This window comes from Ornithorhynchus anatinus, chromosome 2 (genome assembly GCF_004115215.2).
Source record: "Ornithorhynchus anatinus isolate Pmale09 chromosome 2, mOrnAna1.pri.v4, whole genome shotgun sequence".
NCBI lineage: Eukaryota > Metazoa > Chordata > Mammalia > Monotremata > Ornithorhynchidae > Ornithorhynchus > Ornithorhynchus anatinus.
The window spans coordinates 92,522,158-92,542,772 of NC_041729.1; the positions used below are offsets into that span (position 1 = coordinate 92,522,158).

The following is a 20,615-nucleotide window of genomic DNA, read 5'->3' on the forward strand; positions in this document are numbered from 1 at the left end:
GATATGAACTCCCAGACTGAACCCTCCCTTTCCCTCTGCTCCTCCTCCCCTCCCCATTCCCCCTACTCCCTCCCTTTGCTCTATCCCCTTCCCATCCCCACAACATTTGTGTATATTTGTATATATTATTTATTACTCTATTTTATTAATGATGTATATATCTATGATTCTATTTATCTATTTTGATGGTATTGGTGCCTGACTGCTTATTTTGTTTTGCTGACTGTCTCCCCTTTTAGTCTGTGAGCCCATTGTTGGGCAGCAATTGCTTCTATCTGTTGCTGAATTGTACATTCCAAGTGCTTAGTACAGTGCTCTGCACACAGTAAGCGCTCAATAAATACAATTGAATATGAAGAGGGAGGACATTCCAAGCCAGAGGGAGAGAGGTTGGAGACGAGATAGATGAGATCGAGGTACAGTTTTGGCACTAAAGGAGCAAAATGTGCAGGCTGGGTGGTAGTAGAAAAACAGTGAGGTAAAGTAGAGGGGAGCAAGGTGATTGTCCCTCCAGCTCAAGAGAGTTTTCAGCGCCATGGCAGGGACTAGCCCCAAATAGCATCTGTGGTACTTAAAAATGGAAGATTTTCAGTTTCCAAGTATATCAGCCCAAACCCTTTCATTCAGAAGAAAAAAGACCCCAAAATGGCCAATGTAAGCACTCAAATGTCCCACTGAAGGATCTGGACCAAAAAGAGGGTGGGTAGGGAGGAGAAGAAAAAAAAAATCAATCAAACAACCAATCATATTTACGGAACACTTACTGTGGGTAGACCACTGTCCTAAGCAATTGGGAGAGTACAACACAATGTACCAGACACATTCCCTGCCCACAATGAGCTTACTGTCTAGAAGGGGGAGAAACAAAAGAAATGAAAAGGTTGACAGCCAGAAGAGAGAAATGGAGTAGAAGTGGCCCTAAAGGTGAGAACTGGGAAGCAGCGAGGCCTAGGGGATAGAGCAAGGGCCTGTAAGTCAGAAGGGCCTGGGTTCTAATCCTGACATTGCTGCTTGTCTGCTTTGTGACTTTGAGCAAGTCACTAAACTTCTCTGTGACTCATTTACCTCATCTGCAAAAGCAGATTAAGACTGTAAGCCGTATGCGGGATGTGAACTGGGTCCAACCTGATTAGCTTGTATCTACCCCAGAGTTTAGTACAGTGCCTGGCACATAGTGAGCACTTAAGAAACACCATTTAAAAAAAACTGCTAAAGAACAAGGGGAGTGTCAAGCAGAGTCTCCTCCTTATAATAATAATAATGTTGGTATTTGTTAAGCGCTGACTATGTGTACAGCACTGTTTTAAGTGCTGGGGTATACAGGGTAATCAGGTTGTCCCACATAAGGCTCACAGTCTTAATCCTCATTTTACAGATGAGGTCACTGAGGCACAGAGAAGTAAAGTGACTTGCCTACAGTCACACAGCTGACAAGTGGCAGAGCCCGGATTTGAACCCATGACCTCTGACTCCCAAGCCCGGGCTCTTTCCACTGAGCCACACTGCTTCTCTATCCAATTACTCTTATCCTTACCCTTATCTCTGCCTTATCCAATTACCATGTCTTATTTCCTATTTCATTTATTATTATTATTCATCCCATCTTATTTGTTGATCGCTTACTATGTACTAAGCACTGTATTGTACTTAGGAGAGTACAATATAATAATAAACAGACACATACCTTGGTTGTGCTTTCCTACATTAAGGATTTGCTCTTTTTCCTGTGGCAGCAAGACTAATCATTTTTAAGGTCCCCTAGACAATGGCGAGGGTATCATTCACTACACCTGTCATTCCTTAGGATTCCTAAAGAATCCTCTATCTCTGGTCATCCATTCCTATTATTTCTACTGATCTCCTTCGCAACAATAAAGATGGTTGAATTTATTAAGTGTTTACTAGTATTATTATCTGCTACTACTAATAATAGTAGAATGTGGCTCAGTGGAAAGAGCATGGGCTTGGGAGTCAGAGGTCATGGGTTCAAATCCCAGCTCAGCCGCTTGTCAGACGTGTGACTTTGGGCAAGTCACTCAACTTCTCTGTGCCTCAGTTACCCCATCTGTAAAATGAGGATTAAGACTGTGAGCCCCACGTGGGACAACCTGATCACCTTATATCCTCCCCAGCGCTTAGAACAGTGCTTTGCAAATAGTAAGCGCTTAACAAATGCCATCATTATTGGGATGAAGACTGAGCCCCACGTGGGACAAGCTGATCACCTTGTATTCTCCCGCAGCATTTAGAACAGTGCTTTGCACGTAGTAAGTGCTTAACAAATGCCATTGTTATTATTATTAGTGGTAGTAGTTGTAACCCCCTTGTGGGCAAGGAACATGTCTACCGACTCTGTTGTACTCTCCCAAGTGTTCAGTGCATTGCTGAGCCTGGGCTTGGGAGTCAGAGGTCATGGGTTCGAATCCCTGCTCTGCCACTTGTCAGCTGTGTGACTGTGGGCAAGTCACTTCACTTCTCTATGCCTCAGTTACCTCATCTGTAAATTGGGGATTAAGACTGTGAGCCTCACGTGGGACAACCTGATTACCCTGTATCTACCCCAGTGCTTAGAACAGTGCTCTGCACATAGTTAGCACTTAACAAATACCAACATTATTATTAGTAGTATTATAACAACCATTCAATAAATATCACTGATTGGTTGATTGAATGTTAAGAGCTTGTTCTCTGTCAAGAACTGTGCTAAGCACCAGGGTAGACACAAAATAATCAGTTAATAATAATAATAATGTTGGTATTTGTTAAGCGCTTACTATGTGCAGAGCACTGTTCTAAGCGCTGGGGAGATACAGGGTAATCAGGTTGTCCCACGTAAGGCTCACAGTTAATCCCCATTTTACAGATGAGGTAACTGAGGCACAGAGAAGTGAAGTGACTTGCCCACAGTCACACAGCTGACAAGTGGCGGAGCCGGGATTTGAACCCATGACCTCTGACGCCAAAGCCCAGGCTCTTTCCACTGAGCCACACTGCTTCCCCTAGTTCAGATACAGTCCCTGTGTCATTGCCTTGAAAAGAAGGGAGAATGGGTATTGAATCCCCACTGAGACACACAGAAGTTAAGTGACTCGCCCTAGGCCCCTAGGCGCACTGGTGGCAGAGCTGGTATTAGAATCCAGCTCTTCTGACTCTCAGGGCTGTGCTCTTTCTACTATGCTGCTCCTCCCTGTTAGTGAACAGTCTGATCCTTTTACTCCTGGGCCAGAGTCACACAAAAGCTCTTCAATAGTCCCCACCCTGCTCCTGTGTCCCTCTTCCACTTCTTATTTTTTTTTATTAATAATTATAGTATTTTTGAATGCTTACTAAGTTCCAGGCACTGTACTAAGAGATGGGGGAGATACAAACAAATCGGTTTGGACACAGTTCCTGTCCCAAATAGGGATTATGACCTCAAACCCCCTTTTACAGGTGAGTTAACTGAGGCACAGAGAGGTTAACTGACTTGCCCAAGGTCACACAGCAGACAAGTGGTGGAGCCAGGATTAGAACTCATGACCTTCTGACTCCCAGGCCTATGCTCTAACCACTAAGCCATGCTGCTTCAGTGGACAGCAGACAATCAAGGGAGAGTTTGATAATCAAAAGAGCAATTTATTCCATTCACGGCACTCACATTCTACTTTCTCATAGGGGCTCTCCTGGTCCCTTATTAATGGCCTACATATGAGAAAACTGAAGCAGGAGGAGGTTAAGTGGCTCTTCCAAGGTCATAAAACAGGCAAGGGGCAGAATGGGGATTACAACTCCTGAACCACAGTCCTCTGACTCAACCAATGGTATTTAGGGAGTACTTACTATGTGCGGAGCACTGTACCAAGCACTTTGAGGTGTACATTACTGTAGAATGAGTAGAAATATCAGACCACAAGGAATTCACAGTTTAGAGGGGTAGACAGACATTGAAATCATTCATTCATTCAATGCCTTTTCTCCTTCCCCAATTTACCCCATCTGTTTCAAAGCACAGCACCTTGGTTTGCTAAAGAAAATGGAGAGACGTGGAGGGAAAGTTGTGGAGTGAGACATCTTATCTAGCTACATTGGTTCAGTAGAGCAGATCTGGGAAACCAAATCACCAGCAATCCAGAATATGGGAGAAATCCTCTATTTCCATTTCTAAAACAAGCATGTGTACCACAGGTGGAAAATTGCTACTGACATGAAATTGTTGAAAATAAACTACCAAGGTTCTTGGGGGCTTTCCCCCAACTTAGGTCCAGCACCGAAGATTTCAGAACTCTTCTGAAATAGTATGTAGTCCCTCGGGAGCCAAGAAGATTAAAGACAATATGGGTGCCCTGGACCAAGTTTGAGAAAACCCACAGAAAAGAAATCCCTCAGTTTTGCATACAAAAGTCAATATTTCACTTGGAAACATTCAAAAACAGAATCACATTTCTTTCAAGCCTCCCCCCAACACCCCATGTGGGTCTGTGGAGAGAAAAAGTGTGTTTGTCATAAAGAAGGTTCCAAAATTATCAAACCAGAAATTTTCCCATTGCTTTTTCAGTTTGCTTCTCGCCCGAATATCTTGTGGTCAAGTCCATTAGTAAGTTATAGCGATAAACACCTGGAGTCTATCAAAAACAAAGAGAGTCTTATTCGTGGGTACAGCCAGCCTGGTGAACATACTGAGCAGAAACCAACTACATAATATAGGACTTGAACAGGAATATGTTTTTTATGATGTGCCAGCATAAGGGAGATCAAAGACTAAAACCAAATAAATAGCAACTGGGTACCAGCAGAGGAAGCATATTTAGGCTTTAAATAATCAGAAACAACCCCCAAAACGGTAACACCCTCCAAATTCTGAGTCCTCCTGCCCCATTTTAGAAGCAGTTCAGGCCCGGTAAAAGATTTTAACCTTCTCTGGCTTTCCAGAAGAGAGACACCACATTTCTCTGGAGCTCTCACATGCAGTTGAACGAGCAGTTTCAAAGCTGCCACTGCCCATTCCCTGTCCCCTCCACCCCCCACCTCTCCCTCCTGTACCCTCCCCAACCCAGGCTCCAGGCCTGAACCTTCGATTGCTCCGTCAGTGAATTTTCCTTGGCCACAGGATGGAATTTGCCAGCTGACATTAACCCATTTATTGAGCTTGACTCCTCCTTATCTAAAACATCTCCCAGCCAAATGAAACAATCTGTCTGGCATCTGCTGATTGGCAGAGCAAATTTTTCCAGGTGGTGCCAACAGACCCCCAGAATGACTTGCCAACCCCGTTTTGTCAGGCAACTTGATCAAAAGGGAAGGGCCCAAATGGCTAATGTTCAGTGTCATGTTTAGAACCTGCAATGTCTCCACATAAACAGTTTTAAAGGACTACTAGTACTGAAAAATGTTAGTGGTGGGGGAAGATAGAAGGAAAAAGAGTGAATTGACAAGCTAAGACCCCGGGGGCAAAGAGCTACATCTGTAGTTGATTTGTCAGGGATTTACATTAGTGAAACTTTAACTCTGCAGATGATACATAAGATTACACTTACAGAACAAGCTTATGCAAATACCGCTTAAACTGCATGGTATGTGGGCCCAGACAGTGGATTTGGCAGGTTTCATGCAGTCTGGTGGCTGGGTTTAATAAGTTCATTTACATGAAGGATTAGGACATCTGGAAAAGTAGCATGGCAGTTTATTGAAACATAAATAACATTAATTGAAAGGTTACAGGTATGCAAAACACTTCATACGTGTAATGCAAAAGGCCGGAGAGAAAACCACTTCCTCATTCAGGTCAAGCGCAGAAGGCAACATCTAGACCCCGCTGAGAGAGAGGGTAATTTCCCGGAGACTGCTTTCTGCATACCATTTCTGAGAGGAACCAAGGTACCAGGCTCTTCAAGTTGGCTGGCTGGTCCACCCCTCCCTTTCTGCGAGTCGTTTCCCACTGGTCTACATCAGAGATGCTGATAAACATCAGCGAGGTAGTGACCAAATTCAATTTATTTTATGTTAGAAACCCCCAAATCGGTGGGCCAGCTTGCAGACAGAGAAGCACGGTTGAGCTCTGGCTATTTCTCTAACCACGTTTATTTTTGTTTTAGTGCTGTAATGTATACTCGCTGGTAATTTAGAATTTGGGCTAATGTCTTGGGGAGTTGGTTAACATCAATATAATAACAAATTACCCAAAGGAAAATGAGCAGAGATTGATATCATATGATTTAGAAGCTGAGGGGAAAGCTCAGGTGGATTGCAAATAATTTGAGTACCTCAAGATTAATTTATAACTCGGTAACCCGTTCAACTCCCTTCTCTCCATCATTTAGCCAGATATGGAAATATTATTTAAATAGCCCAGTCACCAAAACAAAAGCCATTAGTTTTATCCTACTCATCCCAATCAAGCCATTCCATGAAAAGGGGGGGAACGTGTCTTCTGGTTTTTACCAACACGTTATCAACTATCAACATGCTGTTTCAGAAGATGAAATAGTCCAAGGGAAATAAGGAAATGTATTTATTTGTTTGGTAAGGAAGCTCACAGCACCAACTGCAGAATCCACTAATAAAATATGAAAAGAAGGGTTTGATTCATTCATTCATTCAATAGTATTTATTAAGCGCTTACTATGTGCAGGGCACTGTACTAAGCACTTGGAATGTACAATTCCACAACAGATAGAGACAATCTCTGCCCATTGACGGGTTTACAGTCTAATCATCTCATGGAGACAGATGGAATGCAAATGAATTAAGAAATAAAATGTCATATTCAGTGTTACCTCTATAGTGAATATAAAGAGAAGTCTGGAGTCACCTAAGAGGTTGAAATACCATTAGAATAAGAAATCAAATTACAGGGTTAAATTAAATTTGGTTCAATTTCCGGGGGTTTGGTGTTTCAAGGAGTTTTAGAACCACAGAACCTAAAATAAAAAGGCCCACCATCCTTCTTTTCGCACAGCACCTAGAATATTCAAGCCAGACATGTCTATTATGAAAAATTTCAAAAAGCTCAAAGGGTGATCCAAACAGTAAAATCACGTATTGCTAGGAAACTTTTAGCATTTCCCATCTCCTCAGAAAGTTCCACTACAAAAATTGTTAGGATCTCATGGACAGAATTCAGGAACCAAATGAGGAGAAGTTAACTGATAATAGATAAGGGAGTAAAAAAGACTGAATCAGTAAAACTTTGGAAAAAAGTTGAGTCAATATTTTTTCTCTTGGGATAGCCTTAAAATGGCTAATTATTTTAATGTTTCAAAAATTTTAGACAAGTTAAAAAGAAATGCTTCTGAAGTAGTATGGCCTAGTCGATAGATGACAGGTCTGGGAGTCAGAAGGTCATGGCTTCGAATCCCAGCTCCGACATTTGTCTGCTGTGTGATCATGGGCAAGTCACTCAACTTCCCTGGCCCTTAGTTCCCTCATCTGTAAAATGGGGATTAAGAATGTGAGTCCTATGTAAAACAGGGACTGTGTCCAACCTGATTAGCTTCTATTTACCCCAGTGCTTAGAACAGTAAGCATTTAACAAATACCATCATTATAGTAAAACACAATCATGATGGGGAAGAATCAGTAAACCAAAGGTGTGAAGCCAAATCCCATAAAGAAATGATGGTATCATGAAGCTTTTACAGGTTAGATGCTTTGGCATTTTTCTTCATTGCGTGATGAGAATTTGGGTGTGAACCATTTAATAAAATGTTCTAAATTTGCATGATTTGAAAAAACAGAACATGATTGCCATTGAAATTCCAATTCACATACAAGAGGACAAATCAGAAACAATGAACCTAAAAGTTTTTTAGGTCTGTGAGATCCATGTTCTCTAAGGGTCTAAGGATCACACCTGGAGAGTTTCCAGTGCTCTACCAGTCTCGACTATGGGAGGAAGAGTCAAGTAGAGACATATCCATTTCATTCCTAGCTTGGGCAGTGGCTAGCAAGTGGAAGGCAATCTGCTACAAGTCAAAACTCCCCTGTGCTGGGCAGCAGCGGCATGGGAGAGAGTCGAGGATGGAGACTGTTTACTACGTGGAAGGAGGCAATGATAAACCACTTCCATATTTTGACCAAGAAAACTCTATGGATACACTACCGGAATGATTGCTGATGGAGGTGGGTATTCTGGGAGAGATGTGTCCATGGTGTGGCTATGGGTCAGAAACAACTCAACAGCATAGAAAAGACAAGTGAGACCCATTTCTACTCAAATTAACAAAACCAAATTCCTTGGAAAGCTTTAAATAGACCATAGATTTCAATTGGTTGACCACTGCCAGAGTGATGAGATTTTCTGGATGTGTAATAATACTAATTGCATTTGTTAAGCACTTCCTATGTGCCAAGCACTGTTCTAAATGCTGGGATAGACACAAGGTTATCAGATCGTCCCACCTGGGGCTCCCAGTCTTAATCCCCATTTTACAGATGAGGGAACTGAGGCACAGAGAAGTGAAGTGACTTGCCCAAAGTCACACAGTTGACAAGTGGCAGAGCTGGGATTAGAATCCATGACCTCTGACTCCCAAGCCCCTGCTCTTTCCACTAAGCCACGCTTCCATGCTTAATACAATGGTTTGCAATGTAAGTCTTCAAAAAATATTAATTGATGATGATCATGATGATAAATACAATCTTTATTTTCAATAATAATAATTTCAATTCAAATAACTGATCATAATAATTGAATAATTTCAATTCAATTTCAATAATTTTCAATCATACTTAGAGTGCTTACTGTGTGCAGAGCACTGTGCTAAGTGCTTAGCACTGCACTAACCGCAAACACACAAACTAGCAGTAACTCGAAGTTTCTCCCAGTAGAAGTGAATCCCAGAAACTCATGATGATGAGTTTCATCATCTAAGAACTCCCATAAACTTTTTGCCAAATAGTTTCAGGGGAAGGAGGGAAAGGATGTATAAGACCTTTATCTCATCTATCTCACCACTGACCTCTCTCCCACATCATGCTTCTGGCCTGGAATGTGCTCCCTTTTCTATCCAACAGATAATGACTCTTCCCCACCTTCTAAGCCTCTTTGAAGATAATAATAATGTTGGTATTTGTTAAGCGCTTACTATGTGCAGAGCACTGTTCTAAGCGCTGGGGTAAATACAGGGAAATCAGGTTGTCCCATCTCCTCCAAGAGGCCTTCCCTGACTAAGCCCTCATTTTCTCTTTTCCCACTCCCTTCTGTGTCACTCTGACCTGCTCCCTTTATTCACCATTCCCCTGCCTCCAGCACCAGAGCAATTTTATACATATCCGTAATTTATTTATATTAATGTCTGTTTCCCCCTCTTGACACTAAGCTCGTTGTGGGCAGGGAATGTATCTGCTCTCCCAAGGGCCTAGTACAGTGATCTGAACACAGTCTGCTCAATAAATGTAAGTGCTCAATAAATACAATTGATTGATTGGTACACTGGTCATTTCTGGTCCTTCAGCTTCAGTCATAGATGTCAGTGGTTATCATTCTTCAAACACTTAAATCCCACATTTAAATTACAAAGTACAGGAGAGAGAGGTGCCTTCTGATCTATTTCCTAAACCAAAACAACAACGAAAAAATAAAACCTATGTGAAAGCAGCATGACCTAGTGGAAGAGCATGCGCCTCTAGACTAAACTCATTATGGGCAGGGAATGTATCTGTTTATTGTTGTATTGTACTCTCCCAAGTGCTTAGTACAGTGCTCTGCACACACAGTAAGTGCTGAATTCATTCAATTGTATTTATTGAGCATTAACTGTGTGCAAAGCACTGTACTAAGCGCTTGGGAGAGAACACTATATCAACAACCACATTCCTGCCCACAGTGAGCTCACCTAATTGAATGAATCATAATCATGATGGTATTTAAGCGCTTACTATATGCAAAGCACTGTTCTAAGCGCTGGGGAGGATAAAGGTGATCAGGTTGTCCCACATAGGGCTCACAGTCTTAATGCCCATTTTACAAATGAGGTAACTGAGGCACAGAGAAGTTAAGTGACTTGCCCAAAATAACACAACTGACAAGCGGCGGAGCCGGGATTTGAATCCATGACCTCCGACTTTCCAGCCCATGCTCTTTTCACTGAGCCACACTGCTTCTCTGAATGAATGAATGAATGAATTCAGACGACCTGGGTTCTAAATCCCAGCTTTAACAATTGCTTGCTCTGTTACCTTTGGCAAGTCACTTAACTTCTCTGTGACTCGATTACCTCCACTGTAAAATGGAAATAAAATCCCCCTTCCTCCAATTTAGACTGTAAGCCCCATGTGGGATAGGAGCTGTGTCTAACCTGATTGACTTGTTAGACTACCTCCAGCACTTAGAAGCAGTATGGTACAGTGGATAGAGCACAGTCCTAGGATTCAGAAGATCATGGGTTCTAATTCTAGCCCTGCCACGTCTCTGATGTGTGACCTTGGGCAAGTCACTTCACTTCTCTGTGCCTTATTTCCTTCAACTGAACAATAAGTGAGGCAGGGACTATGTCCAACCTGATTAGCTCGGATCTTTCCTAGCGCTTAGAACAGTGTCGGCCTAACAAATACCACAATTATTATTATTTATTAATAACAGTGTTTGACAAATAGTAAGCACCTAGCAAATACTATGAAAAACAATAGAGCAATAAAGGGAACCGTTGAACAAGGTGATCTGGATTCGTTCAAGGGTCAGAGTTAACTATTCTGGAAAATGCACTTCTATGAAACAGCAGAGAATTTTCCAAAGTTGAGTCTGGAGTTGCTCAAGGCCATCCATTATTTACATTACAGACACCAGTGCTAGAAGATACTAAAACTGAGAGGGATCAGGGTGGTGCCAAGAGAGGAGTCAAAATGGGGGAAGAGTTAGGAGTGGAGGTTAATAGTCCTATATGGGGGCAGTGTCCAGAATTCTGGGCTTACTGTATTAATATGCAGTCAAACCAAAAAAAAATAAAATAAAATTTCATACTTATACTTTTTTCACCAGTTACTAGCAACTTCTCCAATTCACTGTTCATTGTGTTGCATTAAAGGGAACTGCTGTGCATCTGTGGCATTTATTAAGTGCTTATTGTGGGCTAAATGCTATGTGGGGGTCATATGAGAATAGGAGATCGGACCCATTTCCTGGCCCCCACGGCGTCCAGAATGAATATACTTACAGATGAGGAGACTGAGGCCCAGAGAGGCTAAGTGGCTTATCCGAGGTGATACGAAAGACCTATGGCAGAGCTGGGACTCAAACCCAGGCCCCCTGACTTCCAATCTTTTGTTCTTCACACCTGCACATGGGCTTTGTGGCTAAGCCCAGGAATACATGATTGAAGAATATGAGACAGAGTATTTCTTGTGGGCAGGGAACATGTCTACTCATTCTACTGTATTGTACTCTCCCAACTGCTTGGTACAGAGTTTGGCACAGAGTTTGTGCTCAATAAGTACCATTCATTGATTGAAGTGCCAGCACACGTTACTAATCACCTGAGCTGCATCAGCTGTTTGGGCAGGTCATTATTGCAGATATGTTCTCCATTCACAGCTGCCTTTACCATTTATGTCTCATTTATTTAGGCCCAAGCTCAACATTTGTGGGCATAGGTATATTCAATGGAATATTCAGTGTATTTCTTCTGATTCCACCACTTGTAAATAATTTTATCCTTGTCTCCCCTGTTAGAATTTAAGTTCCTTGTGGGCAGGAGTGAGTTTGTGCTTCTGCCTCACTTTCCCAAAGGTTTTGTATAGTGCACTGTACTCAGTAGGTTTCAATAAAATCATTACTAATACTTTTCCTATTACTACTACTTCCACTTCCAGTGCTATTATACTACTAACTTCTATTTCTACTACGAATACTAATTATGATACTTGATAAGTGTGGAGAGCCTTGTACTAAGTGCCGGGAAGCAGCATGGTGGCTAGAGTATGGGTCTGGGAGTCAGGAGGTCATGGGTTCAAATCCCAGCTCTGCCACTTGTCTGCTGTGTGACCTTGGGCAAACTATTTCACCTCTCTAGGCCTCGGTTACCTCATCTGTAAAATGGATATTGAGACTGTGAGCCCCATGTGGAACAGGGACTGTATCCAACCTGATTTGCTTGTATCCACCCCAGGGCTTAGCACAGTGCCTGGCCTATAGTAAGCACTTAACAAATACCACAGTTATTATTATCATTACTACAAGATAATCAGGTTAGACCTAATCACTGTCCACATAGGCCTCACAGTCTAAGTTTTATGTAATTCCCATTTTTGGATGAGATAATTGAGGTACAGGGAAATAAAGTGATTTCTCCAAGGCCACACAGCAAGGCAGATGGTAGATCTGGATTAGAATCCAGGTCCTCTGACTCCCAGGCCTGTGCTCTTTCCACTAGGCCTTGCTGCCTCTACTACTATTAGTCAATCGTATGTACTGAGCACTTACTCTGTGCAGAGCACTGCACTAAGCACTTGGGAGAGTACAATAAAACAGAGTTGGTAGGTATATTCTCTGCCCACTAGGAGTTGGTTAAGTATTTACTATGTACTAAGCATCGTGCTAAGTGCAGGGATAGATATAAGATAATCAGGTTGGACTCAGTCCCTGTCACACGTGGGGGTCACAGTCTAAGTACAGGAGACAGTGGGTACTGAACCCCCACTTTTCAGATGAGGAAACCGAGACACAAAGAAGTTAGACTTGCTCAAGGTCACAGAGCAAAGGAGTGGCAGAACCACGATTAGGACCCAGGTCCTCTGACACGCAGGCCTGTGCTCTTTCCATTAGGCCACGTTGCTTCCCAGTTGAGAGGGAGACGTTTTTGATAGGAGAGATCTTTCCTCTGGTAGAAGAGCTGTCGAGCCATCCAGAGGAACCTCAAAGGCAGCCTTCTTAGAAACAGTTGACGCACAGAAGGAGTCAATTAAAATGGTTTTTTCCAGACTGATGGGAGGAAATCAACCAGGAAGAAAGGATTCCCAGTAGATATGACCGGCAATGCAAAGTGTAAACTGGGAAATTCTCTGAAGAAAAAAGACAGCTTTGAGAAAAACCCATATGAAAGCATTCATTTATGTTCTAAAATGTTGGATAGTTAGTATATATCTTGAAAAATATAGCCCAGTAAACTAAGGAGTCAATGAATGAATAGCTAAGCAAGGATTAGAGGGAAGATGAAAACAAAATTATGGCTTAAAAATATAAACATTCTAAGACAATATCTTCTCCCAAGTGCCCTAGCCAACTTTGAACTCTGATACAATTGATGTCCACTCAGCGAGGCCTAGTCAAAAGAGCACAGACTTGGGTTCTAATCTCAGCTCTGCCGTTTGTATGCTGTGTGATCTTAAGCAAGTCACTTCACTTCTCTGTGCCTCAGTCGCCTCATCTGTCAAATGGGGATTAAAACTGCGAACCCCATGTGGGACGGGGACTGTGTCCAATCTTATTATTTTGCATTTAGTCCAGCTCTTAGAAAAGTGCATGGCACATATTAAGATCTTAACAAATACCACAATTATTATTATTGTTGTCATTAGTGCATATAAAAAAAGCAAAAGGTGATGCTTTGCCACATTCCACATCGGTCCTGTTAGAGTGCATATAGCCCTGGGTACTGAATCTTAGGAAAAATAGAATAGAGATGGAAATACCTGTTCTCCCTTCTATTTGACTGTGATCCTGTGTGGGACAGGAACTATATCCAACCTCATTAACTTATATCTACTCCAGAGTTTAAACAAATATCATTTAAAAAAATGATTCAGAGAAGGTGAGTCATAGGAAGGGGCAGCTGCTTTGTAAGGATAGACTAAAATGATCATGACCCTTCAAAACTGAAAAGATAAAGGTTGAGAGAGGACATGAATTATATTCACAAACCCATGAAGTGTGTAAATAGGGTGAATGCAGACTTGTTATTCACCTAATTTTACAACATCAAAGTGGACATCATCTGAAATTTGAAGAGATTGGTTCACAAAAACAAAAGGAAATACTTCTTCACGTAGCAGGAGGTGAGTTTGGAGGTTCATTTGGACAAGAAGTAGTGTGGCCTAATGGATAGCGCCCAGGCCTGGGAGTCAGTAGGACCTGGATTCTAATCTCGGCTTTGCCACTTGTCTGCTGTGTCACCTTGGGCAAGCCACTTAACTTCTCTGTGCCTCAGTTACCTTCTCTGTAAAATGGAAATTAGGACTGTGAGCCCCATGTGGGATTAGGACTGTGTCCAACCTGACTATTTTGTATCTACCTCAGTGCTTAGTTCAGAACTTGGAACATAGTAAGTGCTTAACAGATACCATTGAAAAAGAATTCACTAAATTGAATTCACTAAAAATATTAGGATGGTCAAGAGGGATCTGGATTAATTAATCGACTAGAGCTCAATAATGAATTACCTCAAGAAAAGTTATAAGGCAGAGAAACAGAGTGGTTTTTTAGATAGAGCATGGGTCTAGGAGTCTTGAAGACCGGCGTTCTAATCCCAGCTCGGCCACATCTCTGCTCTGTGATCTCAGGCAAGTCACTTGACTTCTCTGGGCCTCAGTTACCTCTTCTGTAAAACAGGGATTAAGAGTATGAACCCCATGTGGGATAGGGACTGTGTCCAACCTGATTAACTTGTATCTACCCTGGCACTTAAAATAGTGCTTGGCCCATAGTAAGCACTTAACAAGTGCCATTATTATCACTCATTATTATTAAAGAGCAAAATCCAGAATACCTGATGGGCCAGGAAAATCATTGTGATGGCTGCCTAGGAAAGCATCCATCACATTCTTTGTCTAAGCATCTCTTACCATTGTTGAAGGTAAGATAATGGGTCAAACGGACCATTAATCTGTCCCTGTACTGGCACTGCACAAAAAGTTGGTTGGTGGAATAAAGTAAAGGAAAACATTGGGTTCAAGCTTCATTAAGGAAGAGTTGACAGAATCAATCACTTCAAAAACATCAGTGTTCTCACAAAATCTTCACCTCATTAGTAGGAGGGTAAAATTAATAATGATACTGTCTTATTTTCCAGAAAGCTGTGGGAAAACCGGTATTTTATTTTTTTTTTGTAAATGTGGTTAGGTGTTCAGATTTTGGATTGGGTTCAGAAGGATACCTAGGGAGAATTCTACTACATAAATCTACCAGTAGACTTGAGATAAAGTATAAATTCCATCAGAGGTTGATTCTATGGCAGTCACTTTTAGGAGTGTTCCCCGATTTTCAGAATTTATGTCCCCTTTGGTACTCAATGGGTTTGGTGACATCTATACTTGCCTCATACCTTTACTCTTCAGAAATAAGCAAACCAAAATTCAGATTGCATTGTAGTTCCTAGGTTATAGCTGCCTCCAGAGCTGTTTTCAAGCTTATTAGGGTATAGGTCAGTCAACGTGCTGCCTCTGATGCTTTTGGTGCTGTATGATATGTGAAGTAAATTAAAGGAATCTAAAATATTAAGGTGATATAAAAGACCTGCTCACCTACCTATTGGAAATGTATCTAGATCTCCAAATCCCTATTGTTCACTGCTTAGATTGGGCTTAGCTCAGGGTTCTCAACGGGGAACACTTTTCTGAGGGTAAATTACGTCTATGATTATGATTATTTGAAATAATAATGATGGTACTTATTAAATGCTTACTAAGTGTCAGGAACTGTACCAAGGGCTGGGGTAGATAAGAGATAACAGGTTGGATATGGTCCCTGTACCAAATGGAACGCTCAGCCTAAGTAGGGGGGAGTAAGATTTAATCCTCATTTTAAAAGTGACCCCAAGTCCTCTGATTCCCAGGCCCATGCTGTTTCCACTAGGCTATGCATCAACTTTCTTTAATGGAAGGCTTTAATTACCTTCTCAAAGCTTTTCAGACCTCAATCCACTAATCAGTAAGATTTACTGAGCTCCTACTCTGTGAAGATTATCATAATATTCATGGTACTTCTTAAGTACTTACTATGTGCCAAACTCTGTACTATATTCTGCGGTTGTTGTCTTATGTTATTGAGTTGTCTCCCACCCGTAGCAATGCCATAGACGCATTCATTCATTCAGTCGTATTTATTGAGAACTTACTGTGTGCAGAGCACTGTACTAAGCCCTTGGAATGTACAATTAGCCTCTCTCCCAGAATGCCCCACCTCCATCTGCAATTGTTCTGGTAGGGTATCCATAGAATTTTCTTGGTCAAATTATGGAAGTGGTTTGCCATTGTCTCCTTCCATGCAGTAAAACTGAATCTCCACCCTCGACTCTCTCCCATGCTGCTGCTGCCCAGCATGGGTGAGTTTTGACTTGTAGCCGATTGCCTTCCACTCGCTAGCCACTGCCCAAGCTAGGAATGGAATGGACAGGCCTCTGCTTGACTCTCCTTCCCGTAGCCAAGACTGGCAGTGTACTGGAAACTCTCGAGGTGTGACCCTGAGAGGTGATAGTCTGGGGTAGACACAAGAAAATCAGATCAGACACTATCCCTGACACCTCATGAGGCTCACAGTCTAAATTGGAAGGAGAACAGGTATTCAATCCCCTATTTTACAGACGAGGAAACTGAAGCACAGAGAAGTTAAGTGTCTTGTCCATAGTCACACAGCAGCAAAATGGGAGGCCAGGATTAGACTTTTAGACTGTGAGCCCATTGTTGGGCAGGGATTGTCTCTTTCTGTTGTCGAATTCTACATTCCAAGCACATAGTGCAGTGCTCTGCACACAGTAAGAGCTCAATAAATACGACTGAATGAATTAGAACCTATGTCCTCTGACTCCCACTAAATGCTTGGGAGAATACAATGGAGTTGAATTGAATCCCCAGGACTGACCCTTCTACCAAAAGCAACCTTACAGCACACTTCTCTCTTGCATCACAGCAGCTTTAACTGGTCTGAAGGGAGGAAGGGCAGGGAAAGAGCTCTCCACCTTCCTTGCACAGCCACACCACACTACTAGGAGGAATTCTGTAGCTTCCTGTCTCTGGAAACTCCTCGTAATCTTCCCATGAGATTCCCACAGAATTCCTTACCTTTAGTGTGAGAAACGTAAGGCTCGCTGAAAGAAGCATTCTCCTCTTAGCCCAGAACCATCCAAAAATGCCCTCATCTTAGTAACCACAACAGAACTACAAAAAGAGGAAGAAAAGCAAGATTGGATAGAAGGGCTGGTGGGGAAGATTGCTCTGCCATCAAATCTTCATTCTAGTGGCAACACTGGTCACTGTGAAGAGGCTGCAGCTTTAGAATTTGATTTTTTTTAATGTATCTATTGGGGTATAATCAAATTTGGAGCTATGTGAACCTCTTATAAAAAGCACTTGTTACTCTGAAAGTATTTAGGTCTCCATGCTCATTGAATCTGGCTAAAATACAAAAGGTGTCTTTTTTACTGGTCAGTTCCCAACTCTGTTGCCAAATTTGCTGTCAAGCCCAGCAATCTTGGAATGACATTAATAGTGACAGAGAGTAGTATGCCAAAGTGTTCTTTAACAGAGATTAAACAAGACAATACTGGTGTTTATAATGGTATTGACACCATATAAACTACAAGCTCCATGTGGGCAGAGAATTTGTCTACCAACTCTGTTGTATTGTACTCTCCCAAGTGCTTAGAACAGGGCTCTGAACACAGTGAACACTCTATAAATGCAATCAATTGATTCACGTGTGGAGTACTGGTGCTTGGTGAATCTCTTCTGTAGATTTTCTGCAAAGAGAAATAAATAAATGTATGTTTGAAACCAGATTTGGGCTTGTAAGTAGATACCCAGATCCTTTCTCCAACCAACAGAATTACCGTTTCCTCTCCCATGCACACTCACTCAATGGATAGATGTCAAGTATGAGAATAAAAACCAAAACAGATTTTAGATAAACAAAATTGAACAGACAGGAAGAGAGAAACAGAGGTAGAGAATAATTATGATTTTATTTAATTTCCTTGTTTGTGGTCTGTTGCTAAGTGAATATTTGTAATAGTCAAGGGAGAACTGAACTGATACTAATTGCTTCTTGAGCTTTTTAATAACATCTTACTATTGGTCAAGTTGTAGCTCGTAAGGCTTTTGACAGTTTCTTGGAAATTACAAATGCACAAAGATGCTAGTCAAACATATTTTCTTATTGATATAACACATCTGAGAGCCAGGATTTCAATCACTGGGCATCTCTACTACATTCACCAGAGTAAAAGAGAAAAAAAAAAAAGCCTTCAAATTGGGATTGTATCTGATATTACACTCATTCCCATTTCCCACATCTTATATTTGCTTTGGACAATCTGTGCCTCCTTCCAAGTGATTATGTTCTAGATTTCCTTCACACTGGAAAAAGCCAAACAATCATAGTGAGTGTACAGGGTGTTAAAATTACGCCTAAAGAAAGTCTTGATTTTCACATTCCAAGGTGGCAAAACGTCAGTGATTGTCGATCTTGCGTGCGAGGCTGAATTAACAGGCGTTTGACTATTATCGTCACTGTCATCATCACCAACAGCGGCAGTATTGACCAAGTATATTTTGTGTCCAAACAGGGCTCATCACACCTTCAATGGGTGGGACATGTCAGTAGAATGAAGGACAAAGAGATAGTGAGTCTGTGATGAACTGTAAGCTCATTGTGGGCAGGGAATGTGTCTGTTTATCATTGTATGGCACTCTCCGAAGCACTTAGTATAGTGCTCCGCACAGAGTAAATGCTCAATAAATACAATATGATTCAAATGAACTGAAACAGAGAAACCATGAGTAGGGTGGACAGAACAATCACTTAAAGACACAACTGCTTAATATCTCCTCCAGTGTGGCATAGCCTTGGACTACTGGAGGATGGCAGGAGAAGACTGGCCAATCTAACCTGCTGCAATACAAAATGAAATATCTGCCTTGCAGCAAAGACTTCAGGAAAATCATGACACCAAAAGAGAAATGGAAAGTTTAAGGCACTGTGGGTAATGATCATGATAATGCAGCCATGCCTTTCCTGTAATATGCAGAAGGTTTTGCCCAGGATCGTTTGGAATAGGGTACTGGAAAAAAACGAGCGTCAGTGCGTCCTTCCTGGAGTGAATTATTTAAAAAGCATCCTTTTCTTTTTTCCAGCACTGAGCTGAGTTTCCTGGACCAGACACACTAAAGAGTGGTGGACTGAGTGGACCTCCTTGGCATAGCTGTGTGTGCCAGGGAGTGGACTTGACCCCAGGGTTAGTGTACAGGGCCTGAACAGCAGATGTGCAAAGCAGCCAGTCAGCCCTCAGCAAAGTTGTCAGGTTTCCCAGAAGTTCGCATGGCTCCAGGCCCAGCGTGGGGTTGTTGGGGTATGGAATGGGGGGAATCTAACCTGCTTCCCCAGCATTTTTTGCCAATAGGTTATGGCCTCTGGCCTGGCCCAGGGACCTGTGGATCCCCTTGTCCTCCCCATGCTGCAGTGTGAATGACAGCAGCTCTCCCCACTGCCACAATTTTAAATGCCTCAGCCCCAACCCGATCCCGTGTGAGTCCATTTTTACTTTTGCTCCTGAGATTTGCCAGGTCTTAATCACTCTGCTGACACACACAGGTAAAATCTCAATGTCAGTAACACCCTCCTTAGAACCAAAGGAAGAGAGAGCATATAGACACCGTCCCAGGTTCTTGGGAAACAGGCAGATAAGGTTTAAGTGTGATCCCAAACCTCGAGAAGCTTGCAATCTAAAGGGAGGAGTTTACAACCAACAGTTTTTACATAATGCTTAAACAAAGAGTGTCATTTCCAGAACGACTAAGCACTCAGTACTTGGTCTGAGGACTGAGACTCTTTAATCATTCCCAGCAGCAGACTTCATCAACAAACAAAAAGGCTCTCTTCAGATTTGCAGTTGCAGTGATGCTTTGCAGACTGGATCTAGCCGAAAGCTCCCGGACTTCCTGGCAGCTTTACTGAAAGGGAGCTGTATTCCAGCGAGGCTATGTCAAGGGCAAGGCCAATTAATTCACTGCCCACAATCCCAAGTCCAAGGAGGTCCCATCCTCCTAAAAAGCAGGTCTCCGGAGAGCTGCAGGTGCTCTGGGTGGCAAGGGGAGAGTGGGAAAGCCAGTCAGTCAATTGTATTTATTGAGCCCTTAACTGTGTGCAGCGCACAGTACTAAGCACTGGGGAGAGTATATTAGGACAATAAACAGTTCCATTTCCTGACCACAATGAGCTTACAGTCTAGAGGGGGAAACAGACATTAATATAAATGGCAGCGTGGCTCAGTGTAAAGAGCCCAGGCTTAGGAGTCGGAGGTCGTGGGTTCTAATCCCGGTTCCGCCACTTGTCAGCTGTGTGACCTTAGGCAAGTCACTTAATTTCCCTGTGCCTCAGTTTTCTCGACTGAAAAATGGGGATTCAATAGCTGTTCTCCTTCTTACTTTGGACTGTGAGCCCCAGTGTGGGACAGGGACCGTGTCTGACCTAATTAACTTGTACTTAACCTAGCACTTAGAACAATAATGATAATACTTATGGTATTTGTTAAGCATTTACTATGTGCCAAGCACTGTTCTAAACAATCTGATTATCTTGTATCTATCCCAGCGCTTAACGTTTCAGGTTAGAACAGCCCATTCTCAAAGTTACATCAACCCGTCATATGATGTAAGGACCTAAAAGAAATTCAATCCAAAAAGAAAACATCTCTTCTAAATGAGAAAATAATTAA

At 42.1% G+C, this 20,615-nt stretch overlaps 1 non-coding gene across 1 annotated transcript; it reads right to left on the minus strand.

Annotated features, from left to right (window-relative positions):
• Window positions 1-16,239: 16,239 nt before the first annotated feature.
• LOC114809454 lies at window positions 16,240-16,377 on the minus strand. The gene has a single exon (XR_003757238.1). It is a non-coding gene; the product is annotated as a small nucleolar RNA SNORA7 (small nucleolar RNA).
• Between the last annotated feature and the right edge of the window lie 4,238 nt (window positions 16,378-20,615).